The following is a 27,803-nucleotide window of genomic DNA, read 5'->3' as shown; positions in this document are numbered from 1 at the left end:
AGTGTTGTCTCTGATACCTAGTCACTTAATGACTAAGGCCCAAATCAGACTGGAAACAAGGGTGTTTTTGGATGTGATACCTTGTTCAGAGAGTACATAGAAAAGCTAAAGCATCTTATGCCTTTTTCTTATTAAAGTATTTTAATTACATTATTCTTTTATTTATTTGGAAGTGGAGCAAACATGCCACAGTGGTGTGTGTGTGTGTGTGTGTGTGTGTGTGTGTGTGTGTGTGTTTAAGGAGGTCAGAAGGCTCCTGCAATATTAGGTTTTCTTCTTTCTATCTTTTGAGTTCCGAAGATCAAATTCAGGTTAAGTCTTGGCAACGGATGCTTTTATTTACCGACCCATGTTTGGGTTTTTTGTTTGTTTGTTTGTGTGTTTGTTTGTTGTTTTTGTTTTTGAGACAGGGTTTCTCTGTGTAGCCCTGGCTGTCCTGGAACTCACTCTGTAGACCAGGTTGGTCTCGAACTCAGAACTATGCCTGCCTCTGCCTCCCAAGTGTTGGGATTAAAGGCATGCACCACCACTGCCCAGCTTTTACTGACCCATCTTGAAAGCCTAATTTTTAAATCAGTTTTTCTTTTATTTTTAATTATCATATTCTATTCATACAACATAGATTTCATTACATTTGTGTGCATGCATAATGCATTTTAATTGTGTCACTTCCCACCCTGCTAGTAACTTTATCCTCTTTCTATTTTCTAACTAGTTCCCTAATACTCTCATGCCCCTTCTGATCCAGTGAGAATCATTCATTAGAGCTGTTGACAGAATACAGAAGAATAGCCACATTACCACTGACCTCAACACTGAAGAAAACCTGTCTCTCTCTGTATCTCTTTCTGTCTCTCTCTCTGTGTCTCTGTCTCTCTCTACCTCTCTCTGTCCCTGTGTTTCTCTCTCTCTCTCTCTCTCTCTCTCTCTCTCTCTCTCTCTCTCTCTCTCTCTCTCTCTCTCTCTCCCTCTCTCTCCCTCTCTCTCCCTCCCTCCCTCCCTCCCTCCATGGAAACTTACAATTCCCTTCTCTTCCAGGGCAGGATGTTATTGGACCCAGATTTGGGGAGCTTTTATGAACAGGAATATAGCTCCCAGGAATTTGAAAGAGTAATCACTGTCATTGACTCCACACTTAGAGATTCGCCTGTAGATCCTGCTGAGAAACCAGTGTTGCCTCAGGAAAGACATGCATCCAAGTCCTGTGGCCTGCAGTCAGGAGAGGACTGGGAGAGAGCAAAGACAAATGCTTGCAAGTTACCTGCAAATTCCTAAATGTGGCTCTTCCACCAATCCCCATCTGTCCCTTCATCTAGCCTACAGCTATCATGATCCTCTTCCCCAGCACCAGGATTCAGCTGTCCCTCAGTCTAGCAGCTGTCACGACCCTTCTCCACTATACTTCTTCTCTGAGCCTAATATGGTTTACTATGGACTCAAGATGGAGGCAGGTAATTTAAAGATGACAGCAACATGGAACCCCATTCATCATGAGGTATTTACTTATCCCAATCTACCAATGCTTTTAACAATGTGAAATGCCCAACTTCACTGAGCTGCTCCAAATGAAGTAACTGGTGATTGTGACCTATAGGCCCCCAGAAACTCAAGGAACTCTTTATTCGTCAAATATATCATGATCTAGTGTACCAATTCAGCCCTGACTATTGGTACAGAAAACAATGTTGGCTGAGTCACTCTTTGGAGAAAGTCCCCTATTTGTGATCTTAGGCTATAAGAAGAAATTTTGCACCAGTCTTTTGCAGGCCCAGCTATTCTTTATAGCAAATATATATTTTTTGCACCTTTGCTATTTGTACATTTCTTCAGTTCTTTGAACAAGGAACGCTACCTGGAAATACCACCATCTTCAAGATATCAGCTATGCCTCCTTTTGAGAGTAAATTACTATGGGGAGAGGTGTCTATGGACTGTTCATATTCTCTCCAGGAAGGATGGCAATGAGAATCACTGGACACTTACCAGAGTATTGATTCCCTGCTGCCACTCAGTTGTATGAAAAGTTGCCTTAATTGGATTTAGATGGGTAGGACTAGAATACCTAGGTTGGGGATTAATAAGAAAAGGATGTTGCATCTATGAGGCTATGGGAAAGACAGAATCCATGCTGCGTGAAGGCCCACTAACATAACAATGTTTCAGTTGTGAAAACCTGTGGGGAATTGGACTACACAAAGTCAGGCTGGTCTCCAGTAGAGCTGAGGTCTGAACCCTGAAAATGGTGATAATTCACCTACATGACACAGTAGGCATTCCCTCATGCTCCTAGAACTCTGGCTCCTGCCTAAATTACTGCCCCCCCCACAGCCCCCACAAGAGAAGCATGGCTAGAAGTCACGTAGGCAATAGCCCAAGCTTCTGACCTTCAGGCTAAACTCCTCCCCAGTTACATAGAAACAATAAGATAAAACAGCATACTTTAAAAAGGGCTGTTCAGCCCCTGCTTGCTCTCTTACTTTTTCACTCTTAATTGTTTCCCTCTTACCCTTCACTTTCACCCCCTCTCTCTTCTCTCTTTGTCTTCTCTCCTCTTTCCTCTATCTCTGTCTTCTCCTCTCCTCTCTCCCTCTTACTCTCTCTTTCTATCTAGCCTTTCCTTCCGCTCTCTCTCTCTCTCTCTCTCTCTCTCTCTCTCTCTCTCTCTCTCTCTCTCTCTCTCTCTCTCTCCTACCTTCTCTCTTTCCCCCTGCCTTTCTACAATAAAGCTCTAAAACTATAGACAGTCTCTGCTCATCATGGCTGTGCTCACTCTCACAGGTGTTGGGAACCTCTCTTTTCTCATCCTTCTCTCCCATAACCCCAGTGGCTTTAGCAAAGTAGCTCCAGGAATCCCAGGTAGGGCTTCCCTTTGCCACCCCTCGAAGAGTGGGTCAGAGGCTTAGATGCCCACCCGGGGCTGAGTGGAAGGTATATAGCATCCCTCCCACACCTGACAGATGAGAGAATAAGTAAAACTCTGGTGGTGTGAGGGTCTTCCCCTTTCCCCTCTTCCCCTGGGCCCCCTTTTTAGTTCCCAAACCCATTTGATTAACTTCTCACCTATTGTCTATACTTATGTGTTTTTATTGTCGATTTAACACTATCAAGTTGACAATTTAAAAGAGAATCTCAATTGAGGGATTACCTGGATCAAATTTTTCTGAAGGTGGACATAATCCCTTATAGGTGGTAAAACACAATCAAACAGGTGAAAGAATTGAACAAAACTACCCAGGATCTAAAAATGGAAGTAGAAACAGTGAAGAAATTACAAAGGGAGACAACACTGGAGACAGAAAACCTAGAAGAGAGAACAGGAGTCATAGATCTAAGCAACACCAACAGAATACAAGAAATAGAAGGAAAAATCTCAGGTAAAGAAGATGCCATAGAAAACAATGACTCAAGAGTCAAAGAAAATCCAAAATGCAAAAAGATCCTAATCCAAGATATTCAGGAAATCCAGGACACAATGAGAAGATTAAACCTAAGGATAATAGGTATAGAAAAGAGTAAAGAGTCCCAACTTAAAGGGCCAGTAAATATCTTCAAAAAAATTATAGGAGAAAACTTCTATAACCTTAAGAAGGAGAAACCCATAAACATAAAAGAAGCCTACAGGAATCCAAATAGATTGGATGAGAAAAGAAATTCTTTTTGTCACATAATAATCAGAACATCAAATGCACAAAACAAAGAAAGAATATTAAAAGCACTAAGGGAAAAATGTCAGGTAACACATAAAGGCAGACCTATCAGAATTACACCAGACTTCTCACCAGAGGTTATAAACACCAGAGGATCCTGGGCAGATGTCATACAGACCCTAAGAGTACACAAATGCCAGTCTAGGCTACTACACTCAGCAAAACTCTCAATAACCATAGATGGAGAAACCAAGATATTCCATGACAAAAACAAATTTACACAATATCTTTTCACAAGTCCAGCCCTTCAAAGGATAATAAATGGAAAACTCCAACATAAGGAAGGAAACTACACCCTAGGAAACTCAAGAAAATAATCTTCTATTAACAGACCAAAAAGAAGATAGCCACATAAACGTAATTCTAACAGCATTGATAACAGGAAGCAGCAATCATTTTTTCTCAATATCTCTTATTATCAATGGACTGAATTCCCCAATAAAAAGACATAAACTAACAGACTAGATACATAAACAGTATGCAACATTGTGTTGCATACAGGAAACCCACATCCGTGACAAAGACATTACCTTTGAGTTAAAGGCTGGAAAACAGTTTTCCAAGTAGATGGTCCCAAGAAACAAGCTGGAGTAGTTATTCTAGTATCAAATAGAATCAGCTTTCTACCTAAAGTTATCAAAAAAGATAAGGAGCACAGTTCATACTCATCAAAGGAAAAACCTACCGAGATGATCTTTCAATTCTAAACATCTGTGCTCCAAATGTAATGGCCTCCATATTCATAAAGTAATTTTGCTAAAGCTCAAAGCACACATTACATCTCACACAATAATAGTGGGAGACTTCAACACCCTACTCTCATCAATGGACAGGTCATGGAAACAGAAAATAAACAGACACTGTGAAACTAAAAGAAGTTATGAACCAAATGGATTTAAGAGATATCTATAGAACATTTCATCCAAAAACAAAAGAATATACTGTCTTCTCAAAACCTCATAGTACCTTCTCCAAAACTGACAATGTAATCAGTCACAAAACAGGCCTCAGCAGATACAAGAAGATTGAAATCATCCATTGCATCCTATCAGTTCAATACAGGCTAAGGCTTATCTTCAAATAACAAAAACATACAACTGAAAGCACATATATATGTGGAAGATGAACAACTCTGTATTCAATGATAACTTAGTCAAGGATTAAAGAAAGAAAAAAACACTAAAGACTTTTTTATAGTTCAATGAAAATGAAAGCACAACAACCCAAATGTATGGGAAAATATCACTATTTTCAGATGATATCCTAGTAAACTGTGTGACCCCAAAAATTTCACCAGAGAATTCCTAAACCTGATAAACACTTCAGCTAAGTGTTTGGATATAAAATTAACTCTAGCAAATTACTGGACTTCCTCTATTCAAAGAATAAACAGCCTGAGAAAGAAATTAGAGAAACAACACACTTCACAATAGTCACAAAAAATATAGAATACCTTGGTGTGACTCTAACTAAGCAAGGTAAAGATCTGTATGACAAGAACTTCAAGTCTGTGAAGAAAGGAATCAAAGAAGATCTCAGAAGATGGAAAGATCTCCCCTGCTCTTGGATTGGCAGGATTAATAGAGTACAAATGGCCATCTTGCCAAATTCAATCTACAGATTCAATGCAATCCCCATCATAACTCCAACTTCATACTTCATAGTATTAGAAAAAGAAATTTGCAAATTCTTCTGGAATAACAAAAAACCCAGGATATCGAAAAATATTCTCAACAATAAAAGAACTTCTAGTGGAATCACCAACCCTGACCTCAAGCTGTACTACAAAGAAATCATGATAAAAACTGTATAGTATTGGTATAGTGACAGGCAGGTAGATCAATGGAATAAAATTGAAAACCCAGAAATGAACCCATACACACTTTAAATTTGACAAAGGAGCTAAAACCATCCAGTGGAAAAAATACAGTATTTTCAGCCAATGGTGCTGTTTCAACTGATGGCTAGCATATAGTAGAATGTAAATATATCCATTCTTATTTCATTATACAAAGCTCAAGTCCAAGTGGATCAAGAACCTTCAAGTAAAACCAGATTCACTGAAACTAATGTAAAAGAAAGTGGAGAAGAGCCTCAGGCACATAGCACAGGGGAAATTTTTCTGAACAGAACACCAATAAACAGAACACCAATAGCTTTTTTTTTTTTTTTTTTTTTGTAGTTTTGTAGTTTTGTTTTGTTTTTCGGTTTTTCAAGACAGGGTTTCTCTGTATAGCTCTAGCTGTCCTGGAACTCAGTTTTTAGACCAGGCTGGCCTTGAACTCAGAAATCCACCTGCCTCTGCCTCTCAAGTGCTGGGATTAAAGGCGTGTGCCACCACACCCAGCTAGAACACCAATAGCTTATGCATTAAGATCAAGAATTGACAAATGGGACCTCACAAAATTACAAACCTTCTTTAAGGCAAAGGACACTGTCAATAAGACAAAACAGCAACCAACAGATTGGGAAAATATCTTTACTATATCTACACCTGATAGAGGTCTAGTATCCAATATATACAAAGAACTCAAGAAGTTAGACTTCTTGAGAACCAAATAACCATATTATAAAATGGGGTACAGAGATAATCAAAGAATTCTCAACTGAGGAATTCCAAATGGCTGAGAAGCACCTAAAGAAATGTTCAACATTCTTAGTCATTAGGGAAATGCAAATCAAAACAACCCTGAAATTCTGCCTCACACCAGCCAAAATGGCTAAGATAAAAAACTAAGATAACAGCAGGTGTTGGTGAGCATGTGGAGGAAGAGGAAGAGGAACACTTCTCCATTGTTGGTGGGATTACAAGCTGGTACAATCATTCTGGAAATCAGTTTGGCGGTTCCTCAGAAAACTGGCCATAGTACTCCATGAGGATCCAGCTGTTCCATTCCTGGGCATAAACTCAGAAGCTTAGACAACATGTAATAAGGTCACATGATCCACATGTTCATAGCAGCCTTATCTATAATAGCCAGAAGCTGAAAAGAACACAGATGTCACTCAACAGAAATATAGATACAGAAAATGTGGTCCATTTACACAATGGAGTACTACTCAGCTATCATAAACAATGAATTCATGAAAGTCTTTGGCAAATGGATGGAACTAGAAAATATCATCCTGAGTGAGATAACCCAATCACAAAAGATCACAAATGGTATGTACTCACTGATAAGTGTATATTAGCCCAGAAAATTGGAGTACCCAAGATACAATTCATAGATCACATGAAGCTCAAGAAGATGGAAGACCCTTGGTTTCATGAAGGTTCTATGCCCCACTGTAGTGGAATGCCTGGACAGGGAAGTAGGAGTGGATGGTTTGGCAAGCAGTGGGGGTGCGGGGGGGGGGTTAGGAGGTTTTCTAGGGGAAATCCAGGAAAAGGGATAACATTTCAAATGTAAATAAAGAAAATATCTTAAAAAAATAAAAACATGGAAAAATTAAAGATTTTGTTTTCATTGCTGAATTGAATGAAATTCAGCACTAGCTCCAAGGTTTTACTGTACTCACTATGCTCAAAAATATGTTTTAAATATATAGTTATGGCATCTATAACAGCCCAGAAGTAATTGCTTTCATGTATTCATTTGTTTCTGTATTTGCTCCCATGCAAGATGAGAAAGTCAGTGGTATCATCAAACACATTCAGTTGAAATAGGAAAAGAAAGAGAATAGAAAGAGGAAAAGAGGGAGAAGAGAAATGGAGAGAGAGAGAGAGAGAGAGAGAGAGAGAGAGCTCTTCTCCAAGTGATCTAATGTTCTGGTCTCTAGTGCTATAGGCATTATAGAGTATTTTCAAACATTACTTTGCCGTCAGGAGATGTACCATTATGTTGTGAACACAGCTGCATTTCTGTCCATATTGGAATGATAGTAAAAATGAACTTACTGGTTCATTTACCAATTATTTCAATCCATTGCAGAAATGTCTAAGATGTGCCCAAGGTAATTAGCTTCAAATGCATTCAAAACTTAAAGCTTTGAGAGTTTTGTCTGCTGTCTATGTGTCTTTCTTATTCTCTTCCAATACAACTGCCCTGGGATTTCTTCTAGTTCTTAGAAGAATATATCCAGCATGATCCTCCTGGACTTCATTCTTGCTCTGTAGACTACCCATACTCTGCTTCTTAAGATGGTTGAGCACTGAACTGTGCTACAATCTTGTTGTTTTTGGTGTTAGTAATCAAGCTACAAAATTCTATATCACCTGAGAGATGTGGCTCTGGACATATGTCTGAGGGATCTTCTTGATCATATTATTTGATGTTTGAAGGTTTGCCATGTTAAATGGGAATGGTCCCCATGGGCTCATATATTTGAATACTTGGTCATTAAATAATGGAACTACTTGAAAGGGATTAGGAGATATGGCCTTATTGCAGATACAGTGTCACTAGCTTTGATGATTCCCAAAGCTCAGTCCAGGCCCAGTGTCAGATGCTTGCAGTACCAGATGTAGTACTCTCAGCTACTTGCTGAGGACAATGTCTGTGCACAATATACTATGCTCCCAACCATGAATATAATAGAATAAACCTCTGAAACTGTAAGCAAGCCTCAATTGAGTACTTTCCTTCATAAGAGCCATAGTTATGGTGTCTGTTCATTGAAATAAAACACTGACTAGGAAAAGGCTAATCTTAAATATTGGTTGGACAATTTCTTAGGCTGGGCATTATGGTCTGTTTAAAACGGACAAAGTGAGCTGAGCACTCGCATGAATTTATCTCTATGCCTCCTTATTGAAGATGTGATATGAACAGCTCTTGTATACCTTTGTCTTACTTTCCAATTACGATTGATGATCACCTAGAACTGTGAGTCAAAATAAGCCCTTCCTCCTTAATTGCTTTGGTTAGAGCATTTTATTGTAGGAAAAGAAGCTAAGGCAAATCCACATATTGCATTTCAGACAGAGCTATTTGGACCCCTTAATATACATCTAACTTAGTCCAAGCGTTTTTATAAAACCCTAACTGGTTGAATATATTTAATAACATGGACATTGTTTACTTTTTCTTGTTATTTTATTTACTGTGACTGTGCTTATCAGTTCTGCCATAATAATTACTCCTGGTGATTGGTACAATGGTCAAATATGTACATGTCATTAAAAATCTCTTGAATGAATATCCTTTGTGGGATAGTAGCACATTATGTGCATTATTTATAAAAACACAACTGAATGAATCAGCAGCAGGTCAAGGGTAGCATGGCCAACTTTTGTCATTATTGAATTATTATCATATGCATGTATACATGCATGCCTGTGTATTCATGGATAAACACATAAATAGGTACATATACATGTATGTGAATAAGAGTAGAGGTCAGAAGTCAACCACTGTTGCCACTACTAAGGATCCATGCAGATATTTTTCTAAATAGGTCTTTTACTGGAACCCGAGGCTTTCCCATTAAGCTGGACAAAATGCAGAAGGTCACATGGATCTGCTTGCCTTGACACTGGAATTGCAAACACATATCAAGACTTCTGCTGTCTATCTGGGTATTGGAGGTCAAACTCAGGTTGTAATGTTTTGTTAGCAAGCAGTTTATTACATAAGGTTCCTCCTAAGTCCTGGCATGATCTACTGTAATATCAGACACTCTGTTTCCCTAAGAGGGTAACTTGGAACAGTTGGTTCTTTTATTCTTTGCTGTGTGTTCCAAGAATGAAACTCTGGTCACCAAGTTGGCAGAAAGTGCTTATTCCTTCTGAGTCATTCACTGGCCTAAAGTAGTAGTTCTTTTAAGATCTAACTACAAATAATTTTAGTATTTAAAAGAAAATAAGCAAGCTAACTATTCACCTTTGTAATTATTTAATCAGTGTTAGTTTTGTCATGCCTTATTACGACAGTTTAAAACTTGTGAATAATATTGTTTGGACGTGAACTCAATAATACTTTGGTGGGTGTGACTTGAAATTGTTCATTGATTCAACATAGAACATACTTCTATATGGTATTAATGTTTCAGGCCAATTCAGAGAAAATATAAAAATTAAGGGTCTCATCAGTCTTAAATCATTATAATAACATTTGAGACATTTAAGCCCATGTTATTTTGAGATGGAATATTTTTACCTCTTTATATAATCTTCCCCTTTTTCCTTTGATTAATATTTTTACAAATAAGATTTGTCAAATAGATTTCCTATATGATATGTATACACATTTTATTAAATTAAGGTTTATACAAATTCACAGGATTTACTAATTTTATTCCCCTATGATTCAGAAGATGAATTGATCTAATTAGGAATTAGGAGCTGCATCAAAATATTCTTCCATGAAGATATGAAATTCTAGCACACTATCAAACAAATTTAATTTGGAATATTTAGGTATTCATCATTTAGTTTTTCAGTCCCTTCCTTGCTCATGTTGGAATATTTTAAATATGGTCCTTTTGCTTTTATTTCAGTAAATGCAATTTTTCCAAACACACACAAACACACACACACACACAAACACACACACAACAAGCCAACAATTAAAAATCCCTACAGCTTATTTGGCTCAACTTTTGTTTGGGTAATTTGAAAGAAATATTTTTTTAAAGGATTAAAGATACTGGAATGTAGCCAGCACTAATTTGGCCTGGATGGTTCAATATAATAACCTGAGCAGTGAAGCCAACTGCTTCCATTGGTGGGTCATTTTTTTTGTTGTCACTAGCAACACTGCATCATCTAACATCTTTGACTGACATGTTCTTTATATTGAAGCCCACATTGTCCCCAGGAAGAGCTTCACTCAAAGGCTCATGGTGCATTTCAGCACACTTGACTTCAGTTGTTACATTGACTGGAGCAAAGGTAACCACCATTCTGGGTTTGAGAACAACAGTCTCCACTGGGCACACGGGGACAGTGCCAATTACCCAAATTGTATAAACAACCTGGAGGGGCAGTTGCAGAGGCTTATCCATTGGACCAGTTGGTGGCAGGATATAGTCCAAAGCTTCAAGCAGCGTGGTGCCACTGGCACTGTTATCCATGCTGGTGACTTTCCATCCCTTGAACCAAGGCATATTAGCACTTGACTCTAGCATGTCACCATTCCAACCAGAAATTGGCACAAATGATACTGTGTTAAGGTTGTAGCCAATTTTCTTAATGTAGGTGCTGACTTCCTTGATAGCAGTGCATTGTAAAACCTTCAGTAGGAAAGAATGTTTTGTGAACCATTTGTATGTGTGTGCATGTCAGTTTTAAGTTATTAGTTTACAAAAACAATACTTTTGAATGTAAACAACTTGATCAAAAATCTGTCACAGAATCTTGAGACACATTAAAACAGGTTTAATGAAAAAAAAAAGATACTGAAAAATGTCCCCAATTTAAGATTGAATATTAAGATTAAAATTAAATAAATCTCCCTAAAAGAAAAATTACACAAACTGTGCATATAGTCTTTACACTAATACATGCCTGAGAGCGAGCTGTAGTTTCTCACTGATAATATACACCTGCCAATGTGCTTGGTCATAAAGGATTCATAGATTTTCACAGAGACCATCCTCACAATTTCACCTTATTGTTTTTAATACCAATATTTAGTTTAGTTGCTATTTAAACATTGAAAAAATCATGGCTTACATGGAATAACAGTTCAGAGGCTGACATTGTTTTGGTCCCCACACATGGATAGCCCAAGAGAATCCCCAGGAGGCAAACTCTGAGTTTTGAAATATCATGGCCATTTTCAATTGTATCTATTTGTTTTCTAAGTATATTTTGATAGAAAGTTTGGCTTAGCTGTTGGAAGGATCACTTCAATTTATACAAGATTAAATTTTTGGGAGAACAAGAAATTCTGTTCATTCATTTGTATAATTGTAGTAATAACTTACCTGGTGATCCCCAAACTCTAAGCACTGGGGAAAGAATAGTAAGCAGTCCCATGCCATTTGAATATAGAACTCTGTCACTTGTTTGTTTCAAGACTGTAACACAAGAAGACAAACTGAGTTTGTCATGACTGAGCTTGTTAAACTAGAATGATGATCCTTCCAACCATGGACTCTACTTCCTACAAGAATTCCAATAGCTGGGGGTAACATCACTAGAATACTCTTTAACTAGATTTTAAAGAGTTATACTTTCTAACAAATCCAAGAAGATTTTTAAATGCCAGTAGAGAAAAACATTCTTTACATTTCTTGTAAAATTTTTGAATGAAAAATAAAGACTGGGGAGATTACTCAGTTAGTACAGTCCTTGCATAGAAAGAATAAGGACATGAGTTGGTAACCCAGAACCCCCATATAAAGAAAGAGAACTGAATACAATAGTTCATGCTTTTAATCCCAGTTCTGACACAGAGAAGACAGACATATTAGTGGGACTTATGGATCAGAAAGTCTGGATGACTTCAGAAACTCTAGGTCAGTTTGAATGTTTATTTTAAAACAATACTAGAGTAATTACATCCAAGGCTGTCTGCTAGCCTTTCTATGTGATAGCTACTCATACACACACACACACACACACACACACACACACACACACACACACACACATACATACTCCATAAACAAATTTTCCATTTTTTTTCATTCAATATGGATACTTTGTAAGGTTGATGTTAAGCATTGTCACCCATTACTCTTCTACTTTATATACTGAGGCAGTATCTCTCATTTAAACGAAAAGATTATTAATATGAGTCATCCAGTGAGCTATGTTACTAATAGAATCCCCTATCTTCAACCTCTAAGGCTAGAAATACAAGGCTGCCTGCCAGGCAGTGGTGGCGCACGCCTTTAATCCCAGCACTCGGTAGGCAGAGGCAGGCATATTTCTGAGTTTGAGGCCAGCTTGGCCTACAGAGTGAGTTCCAGGACAGCCAAGACTGCACAGACAAACCCTGTATCAAACCGCCCAAAATAATAATAATAATAATAATAATAATAATAATAATAATAATGCAAGGCTGCCCACCTGTCATTTGCATGAATTCTAGGCATCCAAATTCCTGACTTCAAGATTCCAGAGGAAGCCCTTTAGCCATTGAGAAATCTACTCCTTTGGATCCAGGACTCCACCGAACTTAGGAACTTAGTCTGCACAGGTGAGAGTGTGCACCACAGAGGCAGACAGCTTCTGGGACAGGCAGGAGCCACAGAGCCGCTGAGGCAGCACACTTTTGGGGCCACAGACATCCAGCACCCTCCCAGTCGGAGGACAGTGGCCCCGCCCTGCACGGGAGCCCTCTGCCTCAGGAGAAGGGAGCTGCCATCTTGGATCTGGAACTCCTCCGAACTTAGGAACTTAGTCTGCACAGGTGAGAGTGTGCACAACAGAAGCAGACAGTTTCTGGGACAGGCGGGAGCCACAGAGCCACTGAGGCAGCACCCTTTTGGGGCCACAGACATCCGGCACCCTCCCAGTCAGAAGACAGTGGTCCCGCCCTGCATGGGAGCCCTCTGCCTCAAGAGCAGGGAGCACCATCTTGGATCCGGGACTCCAACTAACTTAGGAACTTAGTCTGCACAGGTGAGAGTGTGCACCACAGAAGCTGACAGCTTCTGTGACCTGCCAAAGCAACACAGCATCTGGGAAAGGTCCTGTTTTGGGCCTTCTTCTTCGGCCAGGAGGAGGTCCAAACACCAGATATCTGTGCACCTTCACTGTAAGAGGAGAGCTTCTCAGCAGAGAGTGCTCTAACCACTGAAACTCAGAGGAGAGAGCCTGTCTCCCAGGTCTGCTGATAGACGGTAATCAGAATCACCAGAAGAACAATCTCTAAACAGAGACAACTATAATGACTCCAGAGATTACCAGATGGCGAAAGGTAAACGTAAGAATCTTACTAACAGAAACCAAGACCACTCACCATCATCAGAACCCAGCACTCCCACTTCGCCCAGTCCAGGGCACCCCAACACACCTGAAAAGCTAGACCTGGTTTTAAAAGCATATCTCATGATGATGGTAGAGGACATCAAGAAGGACTTTAATAACTCACTTAAAGAATTACAGGAGAACATGGCTAAAGAGTTACAAGTCCTTAAAGAAAAACAGGATAACACAATCAAACAGGTAGAAGTCCTTAAAGAAAAACAGGAAAACACATCCAAACAGATGATGGAAATGAACAAAACCATACTAGACCTAAAAAAGGAAGTAGACACAATAAAGAAAACCCAAAATGAGGCAACACTGGAGATAGAAACCCTAGGAAAGAAATCTGGAACCATAGATGCGAGCATCAGCAACAGAATACAAGAGATGGAAGAGAGAATCTCAGGTGCAGAAGATTCCATAGAGAACATCGGGACAACAATCAAAGAAAATGGAAAATGCAAAGAGATCCTAACTCAAAACATCCAGGAAATACAGGACACAATGAGAAGACCAAACCTACGGATAATAGGAGTGGATGAGAATGAAGATTTTCAACTCAAAGGACCAGCAAATATCTTCAACAAAATTATAGAATAAAACTTCCCAAATCTAAAGAAAGAGATGCCCATGAACATACAAGAAGCCTACAGAACTCCAAATAGACTGGACCAGAAAAGAAATACCTCCTGACACATCAGAACAACAAATGCACTAAATAAAGATAGAATAATAAAAGCAGTAAGAGAAAAAGGCCAAGTAACATATAAAGGCAAGCCTATCAGAATTACACCAGATTTTTCACCAGAGACTATGAAAGCCAAAAGATCCTGGACAGATGTTATACAGACAATAAAAGAACACAAATTCCAGCCCAGGCTACTATACCCAGCCAAACTCTCAATTAACATAGATGGAGAAACCAAAGTATTCCAAGACAAAACCAAATTCACAGATTATCTCTCCACGAATCCAGCCCTTCAAAGGATAATAACAGGAAAAAAAAAAAAAAAAAAAAACAATACAGGGATGGAAACCAAACACTCGAAAAAACAAGAAGGTAATTCCCTCAACAAACCTAAAAGAAGACAGCCACAAGATCAGAATGCCAACTCTAACAACAAAAATAACAGGAAGCAACAATTACTTTTCCTTAATATCTCTTAATATCAATGGACTCAAATCCCCAATAAAAAGACATAGGCTAACAAACTGGCTACATAAACAAGACCCAACATTTTGCTGCTTACAAGAAACTCATCTCAGAGAAAAAGATAGACTCTACCTCAGAATGAAAGGCTGGAAAACAATTTTCCAAGCAAATGGTCTGGGAAAACAAGCTGGAGTAGCCATTCTAACATCTGATAAAGTTGACTTCCAACCCAAAGTCATCAAAAAAGACAGGGAGGGGCACTTCATACTCATCAAAGGTAAAATCCTCCAAGAGGAACTATCAATTCTGAATATCTATGCTCCAAATACAAAGGCAGCCACATTCATTAAAGAAACTTTAATATCACAAAGCACACATTGCACCTCATACAATAATAGTGGGAGACTTAAACACACCACTTTCACCAATGGACAGATCATGGAAACAGAAACTAAACATGGACACAGTGAAACTAACAGAAGTTATGAATCATCTGGATCTGGCAGATATCTACATAACATTCTATCCTAAAACAAAAGGATATACCTTCTTCTCAGCACATCATGATACCTTCTCCAAAATTGACCACATAATTGGTCACAAAACAGGCCTCAATAGTTACAAAAATATTGAAATTGTCCCATGAATCCTTTCAGATCACCATGGACAAAGGCTGATCTTCAATAACAAAATAAATAATAGAAAGCCAAATTCACGTGGAAACTGAACAACACGCTTCTCAATGATACCTTGGTCAAGGAAGAAATAAAGAAAGAAATTAAGGACTTTTTAAAGTTCAATGAAAATGAAGCCACAACATACCGAAACTTATGGGATGCAATGAAAGCATTTCTAAGAGGAAAACTCATAGTTCTGAGTGCCTCCAAAAAGAAACTAGAGAGAGCACACATTAGCAGCTTGACAACACACCTAAAAGAACTAGAACAAAAGGAAGCAAATTCACCCAAGAGGAGTAGAAGGCAGGAAATAATCAAACTCAGGGGCGAAATCAACCAAGTGGAAACAGGAAGAACTATTCAAAGAATCAACCAGTCAAGGAGCTGGTTCTTTGAGAAAATCAACAAGATAGATAAACCCTTAGCCAGACTCACTAGAGGGCACAGGGAAAGCATTCTAATTAACAAAATCAGAAATGAAAAAGGAGACATAACAACAGATCCTGAAGACATCCAAAACAACATCAGATCCTTCTACAAAAAGCTATACTCAACAAAACTGGAGATCCTGGATGAAATGGAGAAGTTTCTAGACAGATACCAGGTACCAAAGTTGAATCAAGTACAAGTTAATGATATAAACAGCCCTATATCACCCAAAGAAATAGAAGCAGTCATTAATAGTTTCCCAACCAAAAAAAGCCCAGGACCAGATGGGTTTAGTGCAGAGTTCTATCAGACCTTCAAAGAAGATCTGATCCCAGTTCTTCACAAACTATTCCACAAAATAGTAACAGAAGGTACTCTACCCAACACAATCTATGAAGCCACAATTACTCTGATAACTAAACCACAAAAAGACCCAACAAAGATAGAAAACTTCAGACCAATATCCCTTATGAATATTGATGCAAAAATCCTCAATAAAGTTCTTGCTAACCGAATCCAAGAACACATCAAAACAATCATCCATCCAAACCAAGTAGGTTTCATCCCAGGGATGCAGGGATGGTTCAATATACGGAAATCCATCAACGTAATCCATTATATAAACAAACTCAAAGACAAAAACCACATGATCATCTCCTTACATGCAGAAAAAGCATTTGACTAGGTCCAACACCCATTCATGATAAAAGTCTTGGAAAGATCAAGAATTCAAGGCCCATACCTAAACATGATAAAAACAATCTACAGCAAACCAGTAGCCAACATCAAAGTAAATGGTGAGAAGCTTGAAGCAATCCCTCTAAAATCCGGGAATAGACAAGGCTGTCCACTTTCTCCATACCTATTCAACATCGTAGTTGAAGTCCTAGCCAGAGCAAGTCGACAACAAAAGGAGATCAAAGGGATACAAATTGGAAAAGATGAAGTCAAAATATCACTTTTTGCAGATGATATGATAGTATATATAAGTGACCCTAAAAATTCCACAGAGAACTCCTAAACCTGATAAACAGCTTCGGTGAAGTAGCTGGATATAAAATTAACTCAAACAAATCAATGGCCTTTCTCTACACAAAGAATAAACAGGCTGAGAAAGAAATCAGGGAAACAACACCCTTCTCAATAGTCACAAATAATATAAAATATCTTGGTGTGACTCTAATTAAGGAAGTGAATGATCTGTAAAATAAAAACTTCAAGTCTCTGAAGAAAGAAATTATAGAAGATCTCAGAAGATGGAAAGATCTCCCATGCTCATGGATTGGCAGGATCAACATTGTAAAAATGGCTATCTTGCCAAAAGCAATCTACAGATTCAATGCAATCCCCATCAAAATTCCAACTCAATTCTTCAACGAATTAGAAAGTGCAATCTGCAAATTCATCTGGAATAACCAAAAACCTAGGATAGTAAAAATTCTTCTCAAGGATAAAAAAACCTCTGGTGGAATCACCATGCCGGACCTAAAGCTTTACTACAGAGCAATTGTGTTAAAAACTGCCTGGTACTGGTATAGTGACAGACAAGTAGACCAATGGAATAGAATTGAAGACCCAGAAATGAACCCACACACCTACAGTCACTTGATCTTCGACAAGGGAGCTAAAACCATCCAGTGGAAGAAAGAGAGCATTTTCAACAAATGGTTCTGGCACAACTGGTTGTTATCATGTAGAAGAATGGGAATCGATCCATTCCTATCTCCTTGTACTAAGGTCAAGTCTAAGTGGATCAAGGAACTTCACATAAAACCAGAGACACTGAAACTTATAGAGGAGAAAGTGGGGAAAAGCCTTGAAGATATGGGCACAGGGGGAAAATTCTTGAATAGAACAGCAATGGCTTGTGCTGTAAGATCGAGAATTGACAAGTGGGACCTCATGAAACTGCAAAGCTTCTGCAAGGCAAAAGACACCATCAATAAGACAAAAAAACCACCAACAGATTGGGAAAGGATCTTTACCTATCCTAAATCAGATAAGGGAATAATATCCAATATATATAAAGAACTCAAGAAGGTGGACTCCAGAAAATCAAATAACCCCATTAAAAAATGGGGCTCAGAACTGAACAAAGAATTCTCACCTGAGGAATACCGAATGGCAAAGAAGCACCTGAAAAAAATGTTCAACATCTTTAATCATCAGGGAAATGCAACTCAAAACAACCCTGAGATTCCACCTCACACCAGTCAGAATGGCTAAGATCAAAAATTCAGGTGACAGCAGATGCTGGCGAGGATGTGGAGAAAGAGGAACACTCCTCCATTGTTGGTGGGATTGCAAGCTTGTACAACCACTCTGGAAATCAGTCTGGCAGTTCCTCAGAAAATTGGACATAGTACTACCGGAGGACCCAGCAATACCTCTCCTGGGCATATATCCAGAAGATGTCCCAACCGGTAAGAAGGACACATGCTCCACTATGTTCATAGCAGCCTTATTTATAATAACCAGAAGCTGGAAAGAACCCAGATGCCCCTCAACAGAGGAATGGATACAGAAATTATGGTATATTTACAGAATGGAGTACTACTCAGCTATTAAAAATAATGAATTTATGAAATTCCTAGCCAAATGGATGGACCTGGAGGGCATCATCTTGAGTGAGGTAACACAATCACAAAGGAACTCACACAATATGTATTCACTGATAAGTGGATATTAGCCCAAAACTTAGCATACCCAAGATATAAGATACAATTTGCTAAAAGCATGAAACTCAAGAAGAATTAAGACCAAAGTGTGGACACTATGCCCCTTCTTAGAATTGGGTACAAAACACCCATGGAAGGAGTTAAACAGACAAAGTTTGGAGCTGTGATGAAAGGATGGACCATCTAGAGACTGCCATATCCAGGGATCCATCCCATAATCAGCTTCCAAATGCTGACACCATTGCATACACTAGCAAGATTTTGCTGAAAGGACCCAGATATAGCTGTCTGTTGTGAGACTATGCATGGGCCTAGCAAACACAGAAGTGGATGCTCACAGTTAGTTATTGAATGTATCACAGGGCTCCCAATGCAGAAGCTAGAGAAAGTACCCAAGGAGTTAAAGGGATATGCAACCCTATAGGGGGAGCAACATGATGAACTAACCAGTACCCAGGAGCTCTTCTCTCTAGCTGCATATGTATCGAAAGATGGCCTTGTCGGCCATCACTGGAAAGAGAGGCCCATTGGACTTGCAAACTTTATATGCCCCAATACAGGGGAATACCAGGGCTAAAAGAATGGGAATGGGTGGGTAGGGAAGGAGGAGGGGTATTGGGGACTTTTGGGATAGCATTGGACATGTAATTGAGGAAAATACGTAATAAAAAATATTAAAAATTAAAAAAAGAGAAATTTACTCATGATCCTATTATTATAAAATGATTTATAGAAAAATACTACATGTATAGGCAGAAATAATTAAACATATATTACTTGTTAAAACTGGATTTATACTTTACGTTTTTATGACGTTTCAAGGCAGAAATGTAATCAATAGTCTTACCCATTGTGAACCCTGTAAACTACAGACTTTGACAACTGACTTTGTAATTTATGTCCATTAGTTCACACTTTTTCTACTGCCTGCAAATCCAGATATAGAACTCTCAGTTATCTCTCTAGCATCATGTCTTCCTGCATGCCTTCACGCTTCCTGCTATGATTAAATGGACTCTAAATTGTAAACCAAGCTCAATGAAATGTTTTCCTATATAAGAGCTGCTGTGTTCATAGTATATATTCACAACAATAAAAAGATATCCCACAACAGAAGAATAAATACAGAAAATGTGGTTAATTTACACAATGGAATACTATTCAGCTATTAAGAATGAAGATATCCTGACTTTTGCAGGCTAATGGATGGAACTAGAAAATATCCTGAGGTACCTGAGTAAAGTAACTCAGATACAAGAGAACATGCATGATATGCACTCACTAATAAGTGGATAGTAGCAAAAAACAAAAACAACAACAACAACAAAAACATACAGAATACACAAGATACAGTCCACAGAATTCAAAAGGTTCAACAAGCTGAAGGGTCCAAGTAAAGATGCCTTGGTCCCACTTGGGAGAGAGAAGAAAGCAATCATAAGTGGGGAGGGAGGGAGGGACTTGAGAGGGAAAGTGGACTGGGTGGAAGGATGGTGGAGGTGGGGAGAGGGGAACCTGAGCTGGTATTAGGAATGGGAAAAGGACTGAAACCATGAAGGCCTGCAGAAAGAATGTAAACAGGCAACCTCAGGAAATAAGAGGGTGGTGGACCCCCACATACACACCCTAGAGTGCACCAGAGACCTGGGAGGTGAGAGACTCCCAGGACTCAAATCAAGGGACCTTTAATGAAATGCACAACAGTAGGGAGAGGGAACTTATAGAGCCCACCTCCAGCAGGAAGACATTAAGTGAGGGATAGGGTTGCCATCCCACAGTCACATCTCTGACCCAAAATTATTTCTGTCTGAAAGAATTACAGGGTTGGAAATGGAGTAGAGCCTGAGGAAAAAAAGGTCCAGTGACAGGCCCAAAGTCGAATACAGCTCAAGGGGAGGCCCCAAGGCCTGACACTATTATTGAGGCTATGGAGCACTCACAAAGACTGCCCTCTGAAAGACCCAACAATCAGCTAAAGGAGTCAAATGCAGATATTTGCACCCAACCAATGGGCAGAAGCATCTGAGTTATGTTGTTGAGTTAGGGAAGGCTGAAAGTAGCTGAGGAGAAGGGCAATCCTATAGGAGGACCAGCAGTCTTAATTAATCTGGACCCCCCAAGATCTTTCAAACACTAGACCACCAAACAGACAGTATACACCAGCTGATATGAGGCCCCCAACACACATACAGTAGAGGACTGCCAGGTCTATGTCCATTCAGAGATGATGCACCTAACCCTCAAGAGACTGGAGGCCCCAGGGAGTTTAGAGGTCAAATGGGATAGAGAGTGGGGGCATCCATGTGGAGACTGGGTATGCTGGGGAGGAGGTGTGGGATGTGGAGCAGTTGGAGGGTGGGAGGGGAGGGAGGGGAATGAAATATGGTGTGTAAGAAATGAATTACAAATAAAATTAAATTTAAAAAGAAAAAAACTAAGACCTCCATATTTTTGTTGACATGGGGGTCTTTTGGTGAACCTGAAGTTCATAGATTCAGTGATGCTGCCTGGTCAGCAGCACCAGGTATCCTCTTGTCTCCCCAGCACAAGTATTGCAGAACTGAATCAAGACAGTTGTAGCTTCTTCTTAGAAGTTTGGTTGATTTATGATACAGTCTCATGATCAAATTGTGCTCTTATTTGCTCTATAGTTCATCTTGATTTTCTTGCTTCTGTGAATTAGTAGTGAGCTATCATGCCCAGTTCATGAGGTGATGGGGATGGTACATAAGGCTTCATGCTAGGTAAGCACTTTACCTAGTGAACTACATATCAAGTCCTAATTTTTTATTTAATTTTTAATTTTTTTTCTTTGTTTAGGTTACTTTATTTTATGTATATGAATACACTGTAGCTGTCTTCAGACACACTAGAAGATGGTACAGATAGCTGTGAGCCACCACATAGAATTAAACTTAGAACCTCTGGAAGAGCAATCAATGCTCTTAACCATTGATCTATTTCTCCAGCCCTTAACCCCTAATGGTTTTGATCACACTATTTTTTCCAAAGCTCATGAGGCCTTAATCCATTTATATAAAGAAATACTGACAATCAAATAAAGCTGGGAGGAGTACTGGTGATCTTCCCAGGGAGGAGCACAACAATTGGTTTTCCAGTATCAAAATGTCATTCCTGAAACATATACTACAAGTAACATTATATGGAATTAATATTTTATCTTTAGTAACATATATATGCAATAATAATTGATGGGAAAACAAGGCAAAATATTTGAAGGAGAGCAGGTAGGAGTATATGCGAAAGTTTGGAGGGTAGAATTGATACATCCACTCCCATAGTGGCTTGCTTGACAGGTTGGGAAACCTGGAAGCAGTCCCGAAATGAAGAGTTTCACGGAAACTTAGTCTCCTGGAATTGTGGCATCCCATAGCACGTATGCTCCAATTTTGTCCTTGCGAATGGACCTGTCTGCTTCCTTTCAGTATTGTTTTGTTATAGGTGCCTCCAAATACCTAAGCAAAATCGAACTTTGCTTTCCGGCCTTCATCAATGCCCTAGGTAGTCCTTGATCGGACCATGGGCTTGGAATTCAGTAAGAATGTTGCCTATTCAGTGACATTCAGAATTGCCTCTAGTATTCTAAGAGAGATAGTGAAAGAAATCAGGCATTACTATCTACTACATAGAGTTAGAAATCTCAAGACAAGCTTAGCAAAGTAAGTTTAGAATTCTTATTATAGTTATGTATGGCAAACTACATTACTTATTAGTAGAACATCCCCCCACACGATCACTTAGAATAAAAGCCAAGTCACTCTCATATACAGGAATTTACAATAGTTTAGGAAATAGATAGGGCTGTGGTTTTAGAGTATTGCATTATTCATGAGAAGGTTAGCTAGAGTGGAACTCCCTAACTAGAACCATGACTTGGGCATGAAAGCCCTTGCCCTGAGAGTGTAAAGACCTCACACCTGGATTCTAAGACTATAGCTGAGTTTAGATAGAGCTGACTTTGTCTCAGTTGTTTTACTGCCCAGTTCCTGCCAGTCTTTGTGTTTACATTCCTGTTTTGTGTAAGAGTCATTAAGCATCTGGTAACCTCGTTGTACCTTGCTGATGTGTTACCTAACTTCCCTATTTTCTTCTGTATAGAAAGTTTGATGCTCGATTTGACAAATTACATTCAGATCCAACACATTCTCTCATGTCTGCATCTGTCTGTTAATTCTCACCAACTCCATGCCCACCTGTCTGAACCTCTGATTCCCATGGATTGAGGGGGGCCTACTAGGCCTGGTCCATGGCATAGAATAGATACAGAAAAATCATATGATTGAAAAAGATCTGAAAAATAAAGAATAAAAATAAATTAAAATGATTTTTATCAAAATTAGTGTTACTAAAACTCTTGTAAACATGTAAAAATCTGAGCATAGTATATAACATGCTAACAAGAGGGAAGTTTGCATGAGACCCTGATATATGTGAATAAATAGAACTTATCCCAAGTTCTAGCTTAGAAAGGTTACCTTTTAAACCTGTGACAAATCAGAAGACAGAGGAAATGATGATTAGACCCATTTACAGGTCATTCAATGAGCAGGCACACTGACTGTTCTTGGTGGGTGTAGTTCAATATTGTTAAATTTGGACTGTTGTTAAGTGTTTCATTTGGTATTTAAACAGGCTTAAAACCACAGTGTATCAGCAAAGGGCTCGCTATCATAATGAATTAGAGGACCCAGTGAAGGATCAGGAATCAAGACAGGGATGGGGTGATAAGGATGAATTACCTGTGAAGTTTATAAGCTCAAGGCTGCAAATCACCTGCCATCCTAGTCCCCACTCTGCCCCTCCCAAACTGAGTCCTTACTTTCTGCCTTTCTTACAGAATGCAGCTTTCAGAAGGTAACGTCCTTCAGCATAGTTCATCATCTACTCTACAAGGCCAACGGTAGCAGATTCCAGGCAGAACAGTGTGGAGGCTATTATTTCTCTGCCCCCTTTGTGCAGCATGTATTTCCAATCCTGATGGTGCTATGGTCTTCTGTGTGCAAAGGAATCTGACAATGAATACTGTCCTGGTGAGAATGCTGCTGGGTGTGGGTGATGCTTCCATCCATTAGAGTCATTTATGCCCTCTGAGATGCTTTCCTTGAGACTGGTCATCAGCAGTGGGAAAAAAAAATAAGGGATGGAGGTAAGGGGAAGCCTAATGTGATTAAGAGAGAGCCAGACCCAAGATGAATCCTGAATCACCAATTAGACCGTTTTACAGCACAGGGAAAATCATGTAACCTCTGCCTTCTACTTTTCTTATTGGTAAAAATGAAGATAAAAATATTCAATTTAGAAAGCTATTACTAAAACATGAGGGTATCTATGGAAAGATCTACATACTTGTGTAATCAGTAAATAATAAGTATTACCTTATCACACCATTAAAAATATAATTATTAATACTATATTTGGATACATATGCTAACACATGTGTATAGACACACATGAATGCATTTCAATCTGGAGGCTAGAGGACATCCTTGGATCTCATTCTTTGGATGGCACCATCTACCCTAGACTTTTGAGATTGAGCTTGTCACAGTAGAGGACCCCATAATTGGCTTTTCAATGAGCCCTAAGAATCCTTCTATCTTCATTTCCACAAGGCTGAGATATGCCAAAAATATATGATTTTCTAATAAAATACCACCTGACCACAATATTCACTTCTCCTAGACCTACCCCCACCTTCCATTTTCCCTAGATCCATGCCTCCTTTATCTCCCAACAGAAAACAGCAGGCCTCAAATGGACAACAACCATACATTAAGAAGGCTGAGTTAGCCAGAGCCAGGCTGACTCCATGACAGTCTGCAAACTATCAGTTTGGGAGAGTAGGTCTTAGTTTTTATTTCCTAAAAATGAAAACCCAGATACAGGAAGCTGTGGTCAGCCAACCACAGCTGCAGGCAGCTAATTCTAGGACACCTTGTCATCTGGCCTGAAGTAAGAAAAGGTAGCTAGAATGGATAAACAACCCCAGGATTGAAATCTTTGGAGCCTAACTAATTATAGAATCAGTTAGACCTGTAGAGATAGAGCTCACCAATCAAGGTAAAGGGGACCACACGCCTCTCTGGGATTCCCCTAACTGGCAATAACAGCTGGGTCTGTGAATCCACTAGGGTTCTCCATTCCCAAATTGGGAGACCCTTGCATGCAGGAAATTCAGCTGAAGAAACACTCTGCTTTTGCGTACTAATTGAGTCCAGAGTATCATTGTTATATTCCTGGATACTAGCAAAACAACAAAACAAAATGCAATAAGGTAAATGCCCTCAGACTAAAACTAGACAAGGCAACCTAACAGGAGGAAAAGAATCCAAAAAGGAGGCAAAGGATTCAGAAACATATTCATTCCTAATGTTATGGTTCCCATAGAAAACAACAAGTAACAGCCACAACATATACATAGAAGAGTGATCTGGCCTTTTAAAAGCGTATTTAGCTTTAGATTTAGTGGTGTGTGTGTGTGTGTGTGTGTGTGTGTGTGTGTGTGTGTGTGTGTGTGATGCTTTGGACTGACAAAGGTAAAAGGTGAGTGTTCGTCTTGAGCTGGGGTTACAGGCAGGCGTGAGCTGCCCAACATGAGTGACGGAATATAACTCTGGTTCTCTACAATGGCAGTATATGCTCTTAACCACTGAACCACATCTCAGCAAGGCTGGCTTTTTTACATGGGATCTTGGAACTGAATTTAAGTCTTCCTGGTTACCAATTGAGTGTCTCTCCAGTCAGGATTTTTTAAATTCCATTCTAAATGTAAAGATATTAGAAAGAATGAGTTAATAGGTATTTAACTCATTGTATTTCATGAGTCTCTAAAAATATGACTCTTTTTGAACAATCTGCACTCTGGCATTGCACTAAATGGGAGCCTGGGTATGGGAAATCCAGAGAGGCATTATAGTAAGCACATGGAAGCTAGTTCACAGTTGAGTACAACTCTACAAAATTTCATTACATTCTGTTTATTATATATTTTACATAGCATAAAGTTTGTTTCATGAACTAGGAGCTCATAATTTGTCCCAGCTGTTCCCAGGGGTGCTAAATCAAGCTGCCAAAACAATCCAAGCACATAGATAGAATTATTCTGAATCTCTTGTGAAACTGTACTGACACAGTTGCTATAAAAGTACATGGATAATCTTTGGAGCCTAACTAATTATAGAATCAGTTAGACCTGTAGAGATAGAGCTCACCAATCAAGGTAAAGCAAAGAATAAAGAGATTAGCAAAGAAGAAAGAGATTGGAGCATGTCAATCTAAAATCAATGGAAGTGACCCCTAGTGTAAAAGTAAAGTGTGCCACGCTGTAGGGTTTTGGGCCCGCTCTGAATATGCAGTCCTATTCCATGGCTAACATGGTTAAGGATCTGCCAGTATTGAAAATCATGATAATTGTGTCTTCTCATTTCTTGAGAATGTGTGGTTATATGGCCAGCTAGTCTCACCTTTGTGGAGATTTCCAGGCATGTGAAATAAAACAAACAAACAAACAAACAAACAAAAATAGAAGGATGGTACATACATGTGAATCTATGCCAGCTTAACTAATTAATGAGCTCAAGAACCAGAGGAAGATCTTATCTAAAAACAAAACAAAACAACAACAATAACAAACACTGGAGAGGGAAAGCATCCAACCCAAATATTTAATTAGTGAGAGAGCAGGAGACCAGACAGTACAGGTGTAAGGGACACCCAAAGAGATGCCTGAATTTGAGCCCAAGTCTGGGAGTAGCTATCTAGGAAAGCTATATATCATTGTCTGATCACTGTTCATTTACATGCCAAGGTGATGTTAATGAGAAGGTATATATCTTGGTGGAAACTACTGACTCTTGGGAATCAGCTCCTCAGCCTACCACCATCATCCCATCATTTAGTTTCTACTCCATCTTAGGAAAGTGTTCTTCTGGAGTCTCATATTGCTTCGCTGCAAAATGGGAAACATTTTGGCAAATTCTTCTCTTGGACTTCAAATTGTTCAGTATATATTGTGTGGTAAATGTAGACCAGGCATTGTAACATGCTGTGTCAGGAGTGGTGCAATGAGTGAAAGTTTTCAGACTTTTAGAAAATATATTTTTCCTGGACGCACGAGTAAGTAAACTCCAACCGTGACCAGTTCTGTAGAGGTGCTCTATGCTTAAGCAAGTGCAGCTGTTTTTGCCAGGCAGAGGAGGCTAACTATGAACAATCTTATACTTGAGTATTGAGCACTTGCAGTTTATGTACGCGCATGTGTGTGTGTGTGTGTGTGTGTGTAGGTGTTTATGCATGTGTGTACAAATGCCTGGAGAAGTAGAGAGGCCAGAGGGTGATCGAAAGTGTCCTTCCTCAACAACTACCCACTTCACTTATTAAGACAGTTCTTATTAGCCTTTAGCTCACTAAGTAAACTAGTGAGTCACAGGGATCAGCCTGTCTCTTCCTCCTCAGTCCTGACATTATAATGTGTTCTGGCATGCCTGACTTTGCAAATGGAATCTGGGATCTAACTTGGTCTTAATGTTTGCAATAGCATCATCATTACTCACTGAGCCCCATCCAATCCTGAGTGAACTGTCTTTTCATTTAGATTATTATCCATGATTTCTGACTCCAAAGACAAATGGGGGTGAGAGATAACAGCAGGTACTGATATCATTTTACTTCATACACATGGAAATTGTTTACTGAACACCACAGATCTATTATTATAGAACTCTTTTATAAATCGATACTTTCATTAAGCATGTGAAAGCTTATTATGTCTAGACATTAAGTGCAAAGCATATATATCTACCATACCAAATGCTGAAATTCAAGTACAAGATCATTGTATTTCAAATCCTTTCTTTTGTCACCAGTAATGCGGTTTGCCTTTATTGTAAGTCAAGTCCTGTTTGAATTCTCTACATATGTTCTTTGGAACTTTGGAAGCATTAAGAAAGGTCTGAAGTACACTTAGGCACCTATATTATTTTGAACCTAATTTAATCAAATTTAAGAATGGTTGATTCATCTGGGACAAAGACAAGGGGAGAGGACAAGTGAATTCTGAGTGTGTCAGTGTTCCGTTCCTGCAGGTGTGTCAGGCCACACTCTGATCTTCTGCTTCAGTCTGGGAATTAGAGCTATGAGAGAATCTTTCACTTATTTCTTTCAAAGGTCAAATCTGGCTTCTGTACTGATCAGAAGCAACCTCGTACCCATTCTGGGAAGCCACCAAAGAAACAACAAGGTGAAACTCATTTCTTATCCTTACTTACCTAGTCTCAA

The 27,803-nt window shown here is 39.1% G+C and overlaps 1 protein-coding gene and 1 pseudogene across 1 annotated transcript in view; both read right to left on the bottom strand.

The window, feature by feature from the left end:
• LOC110291812 (contactin-associated protein like 5-2) overlaps nt 1–27,803 on the bottom strand; it is a 718,290-nt gene that overhangs the window by 480,689 nt on the left and 209,798 nt on the right. The window lies entirely within an intron of this gene.
• LOC147006091 (elongation factor 1-alpha 1 pseudogene) lies at nt 10,278–11,633 on the bottom strand (annotated as a pseudogene).

Source organism: Mus caroli, unplaced genomic scaffold, assembly GCF_978045245.1.
Source record: "Mus caroli unplaced genomic scaffold, Mus_caroli_1 scaffold_1, whole genome shotgun sequence".
NCBI classification, from domain to species: domain Eukaryota; kingdom Metazoa; phylum Chordata; class Mammalia; order Rodentia; family Muridae; genus Mus; species Mus caroli.
Note: the sequence above shows the minus strand (reverse complement) of the source record. Positions and strands in the feature narration are given on the sequence as shown.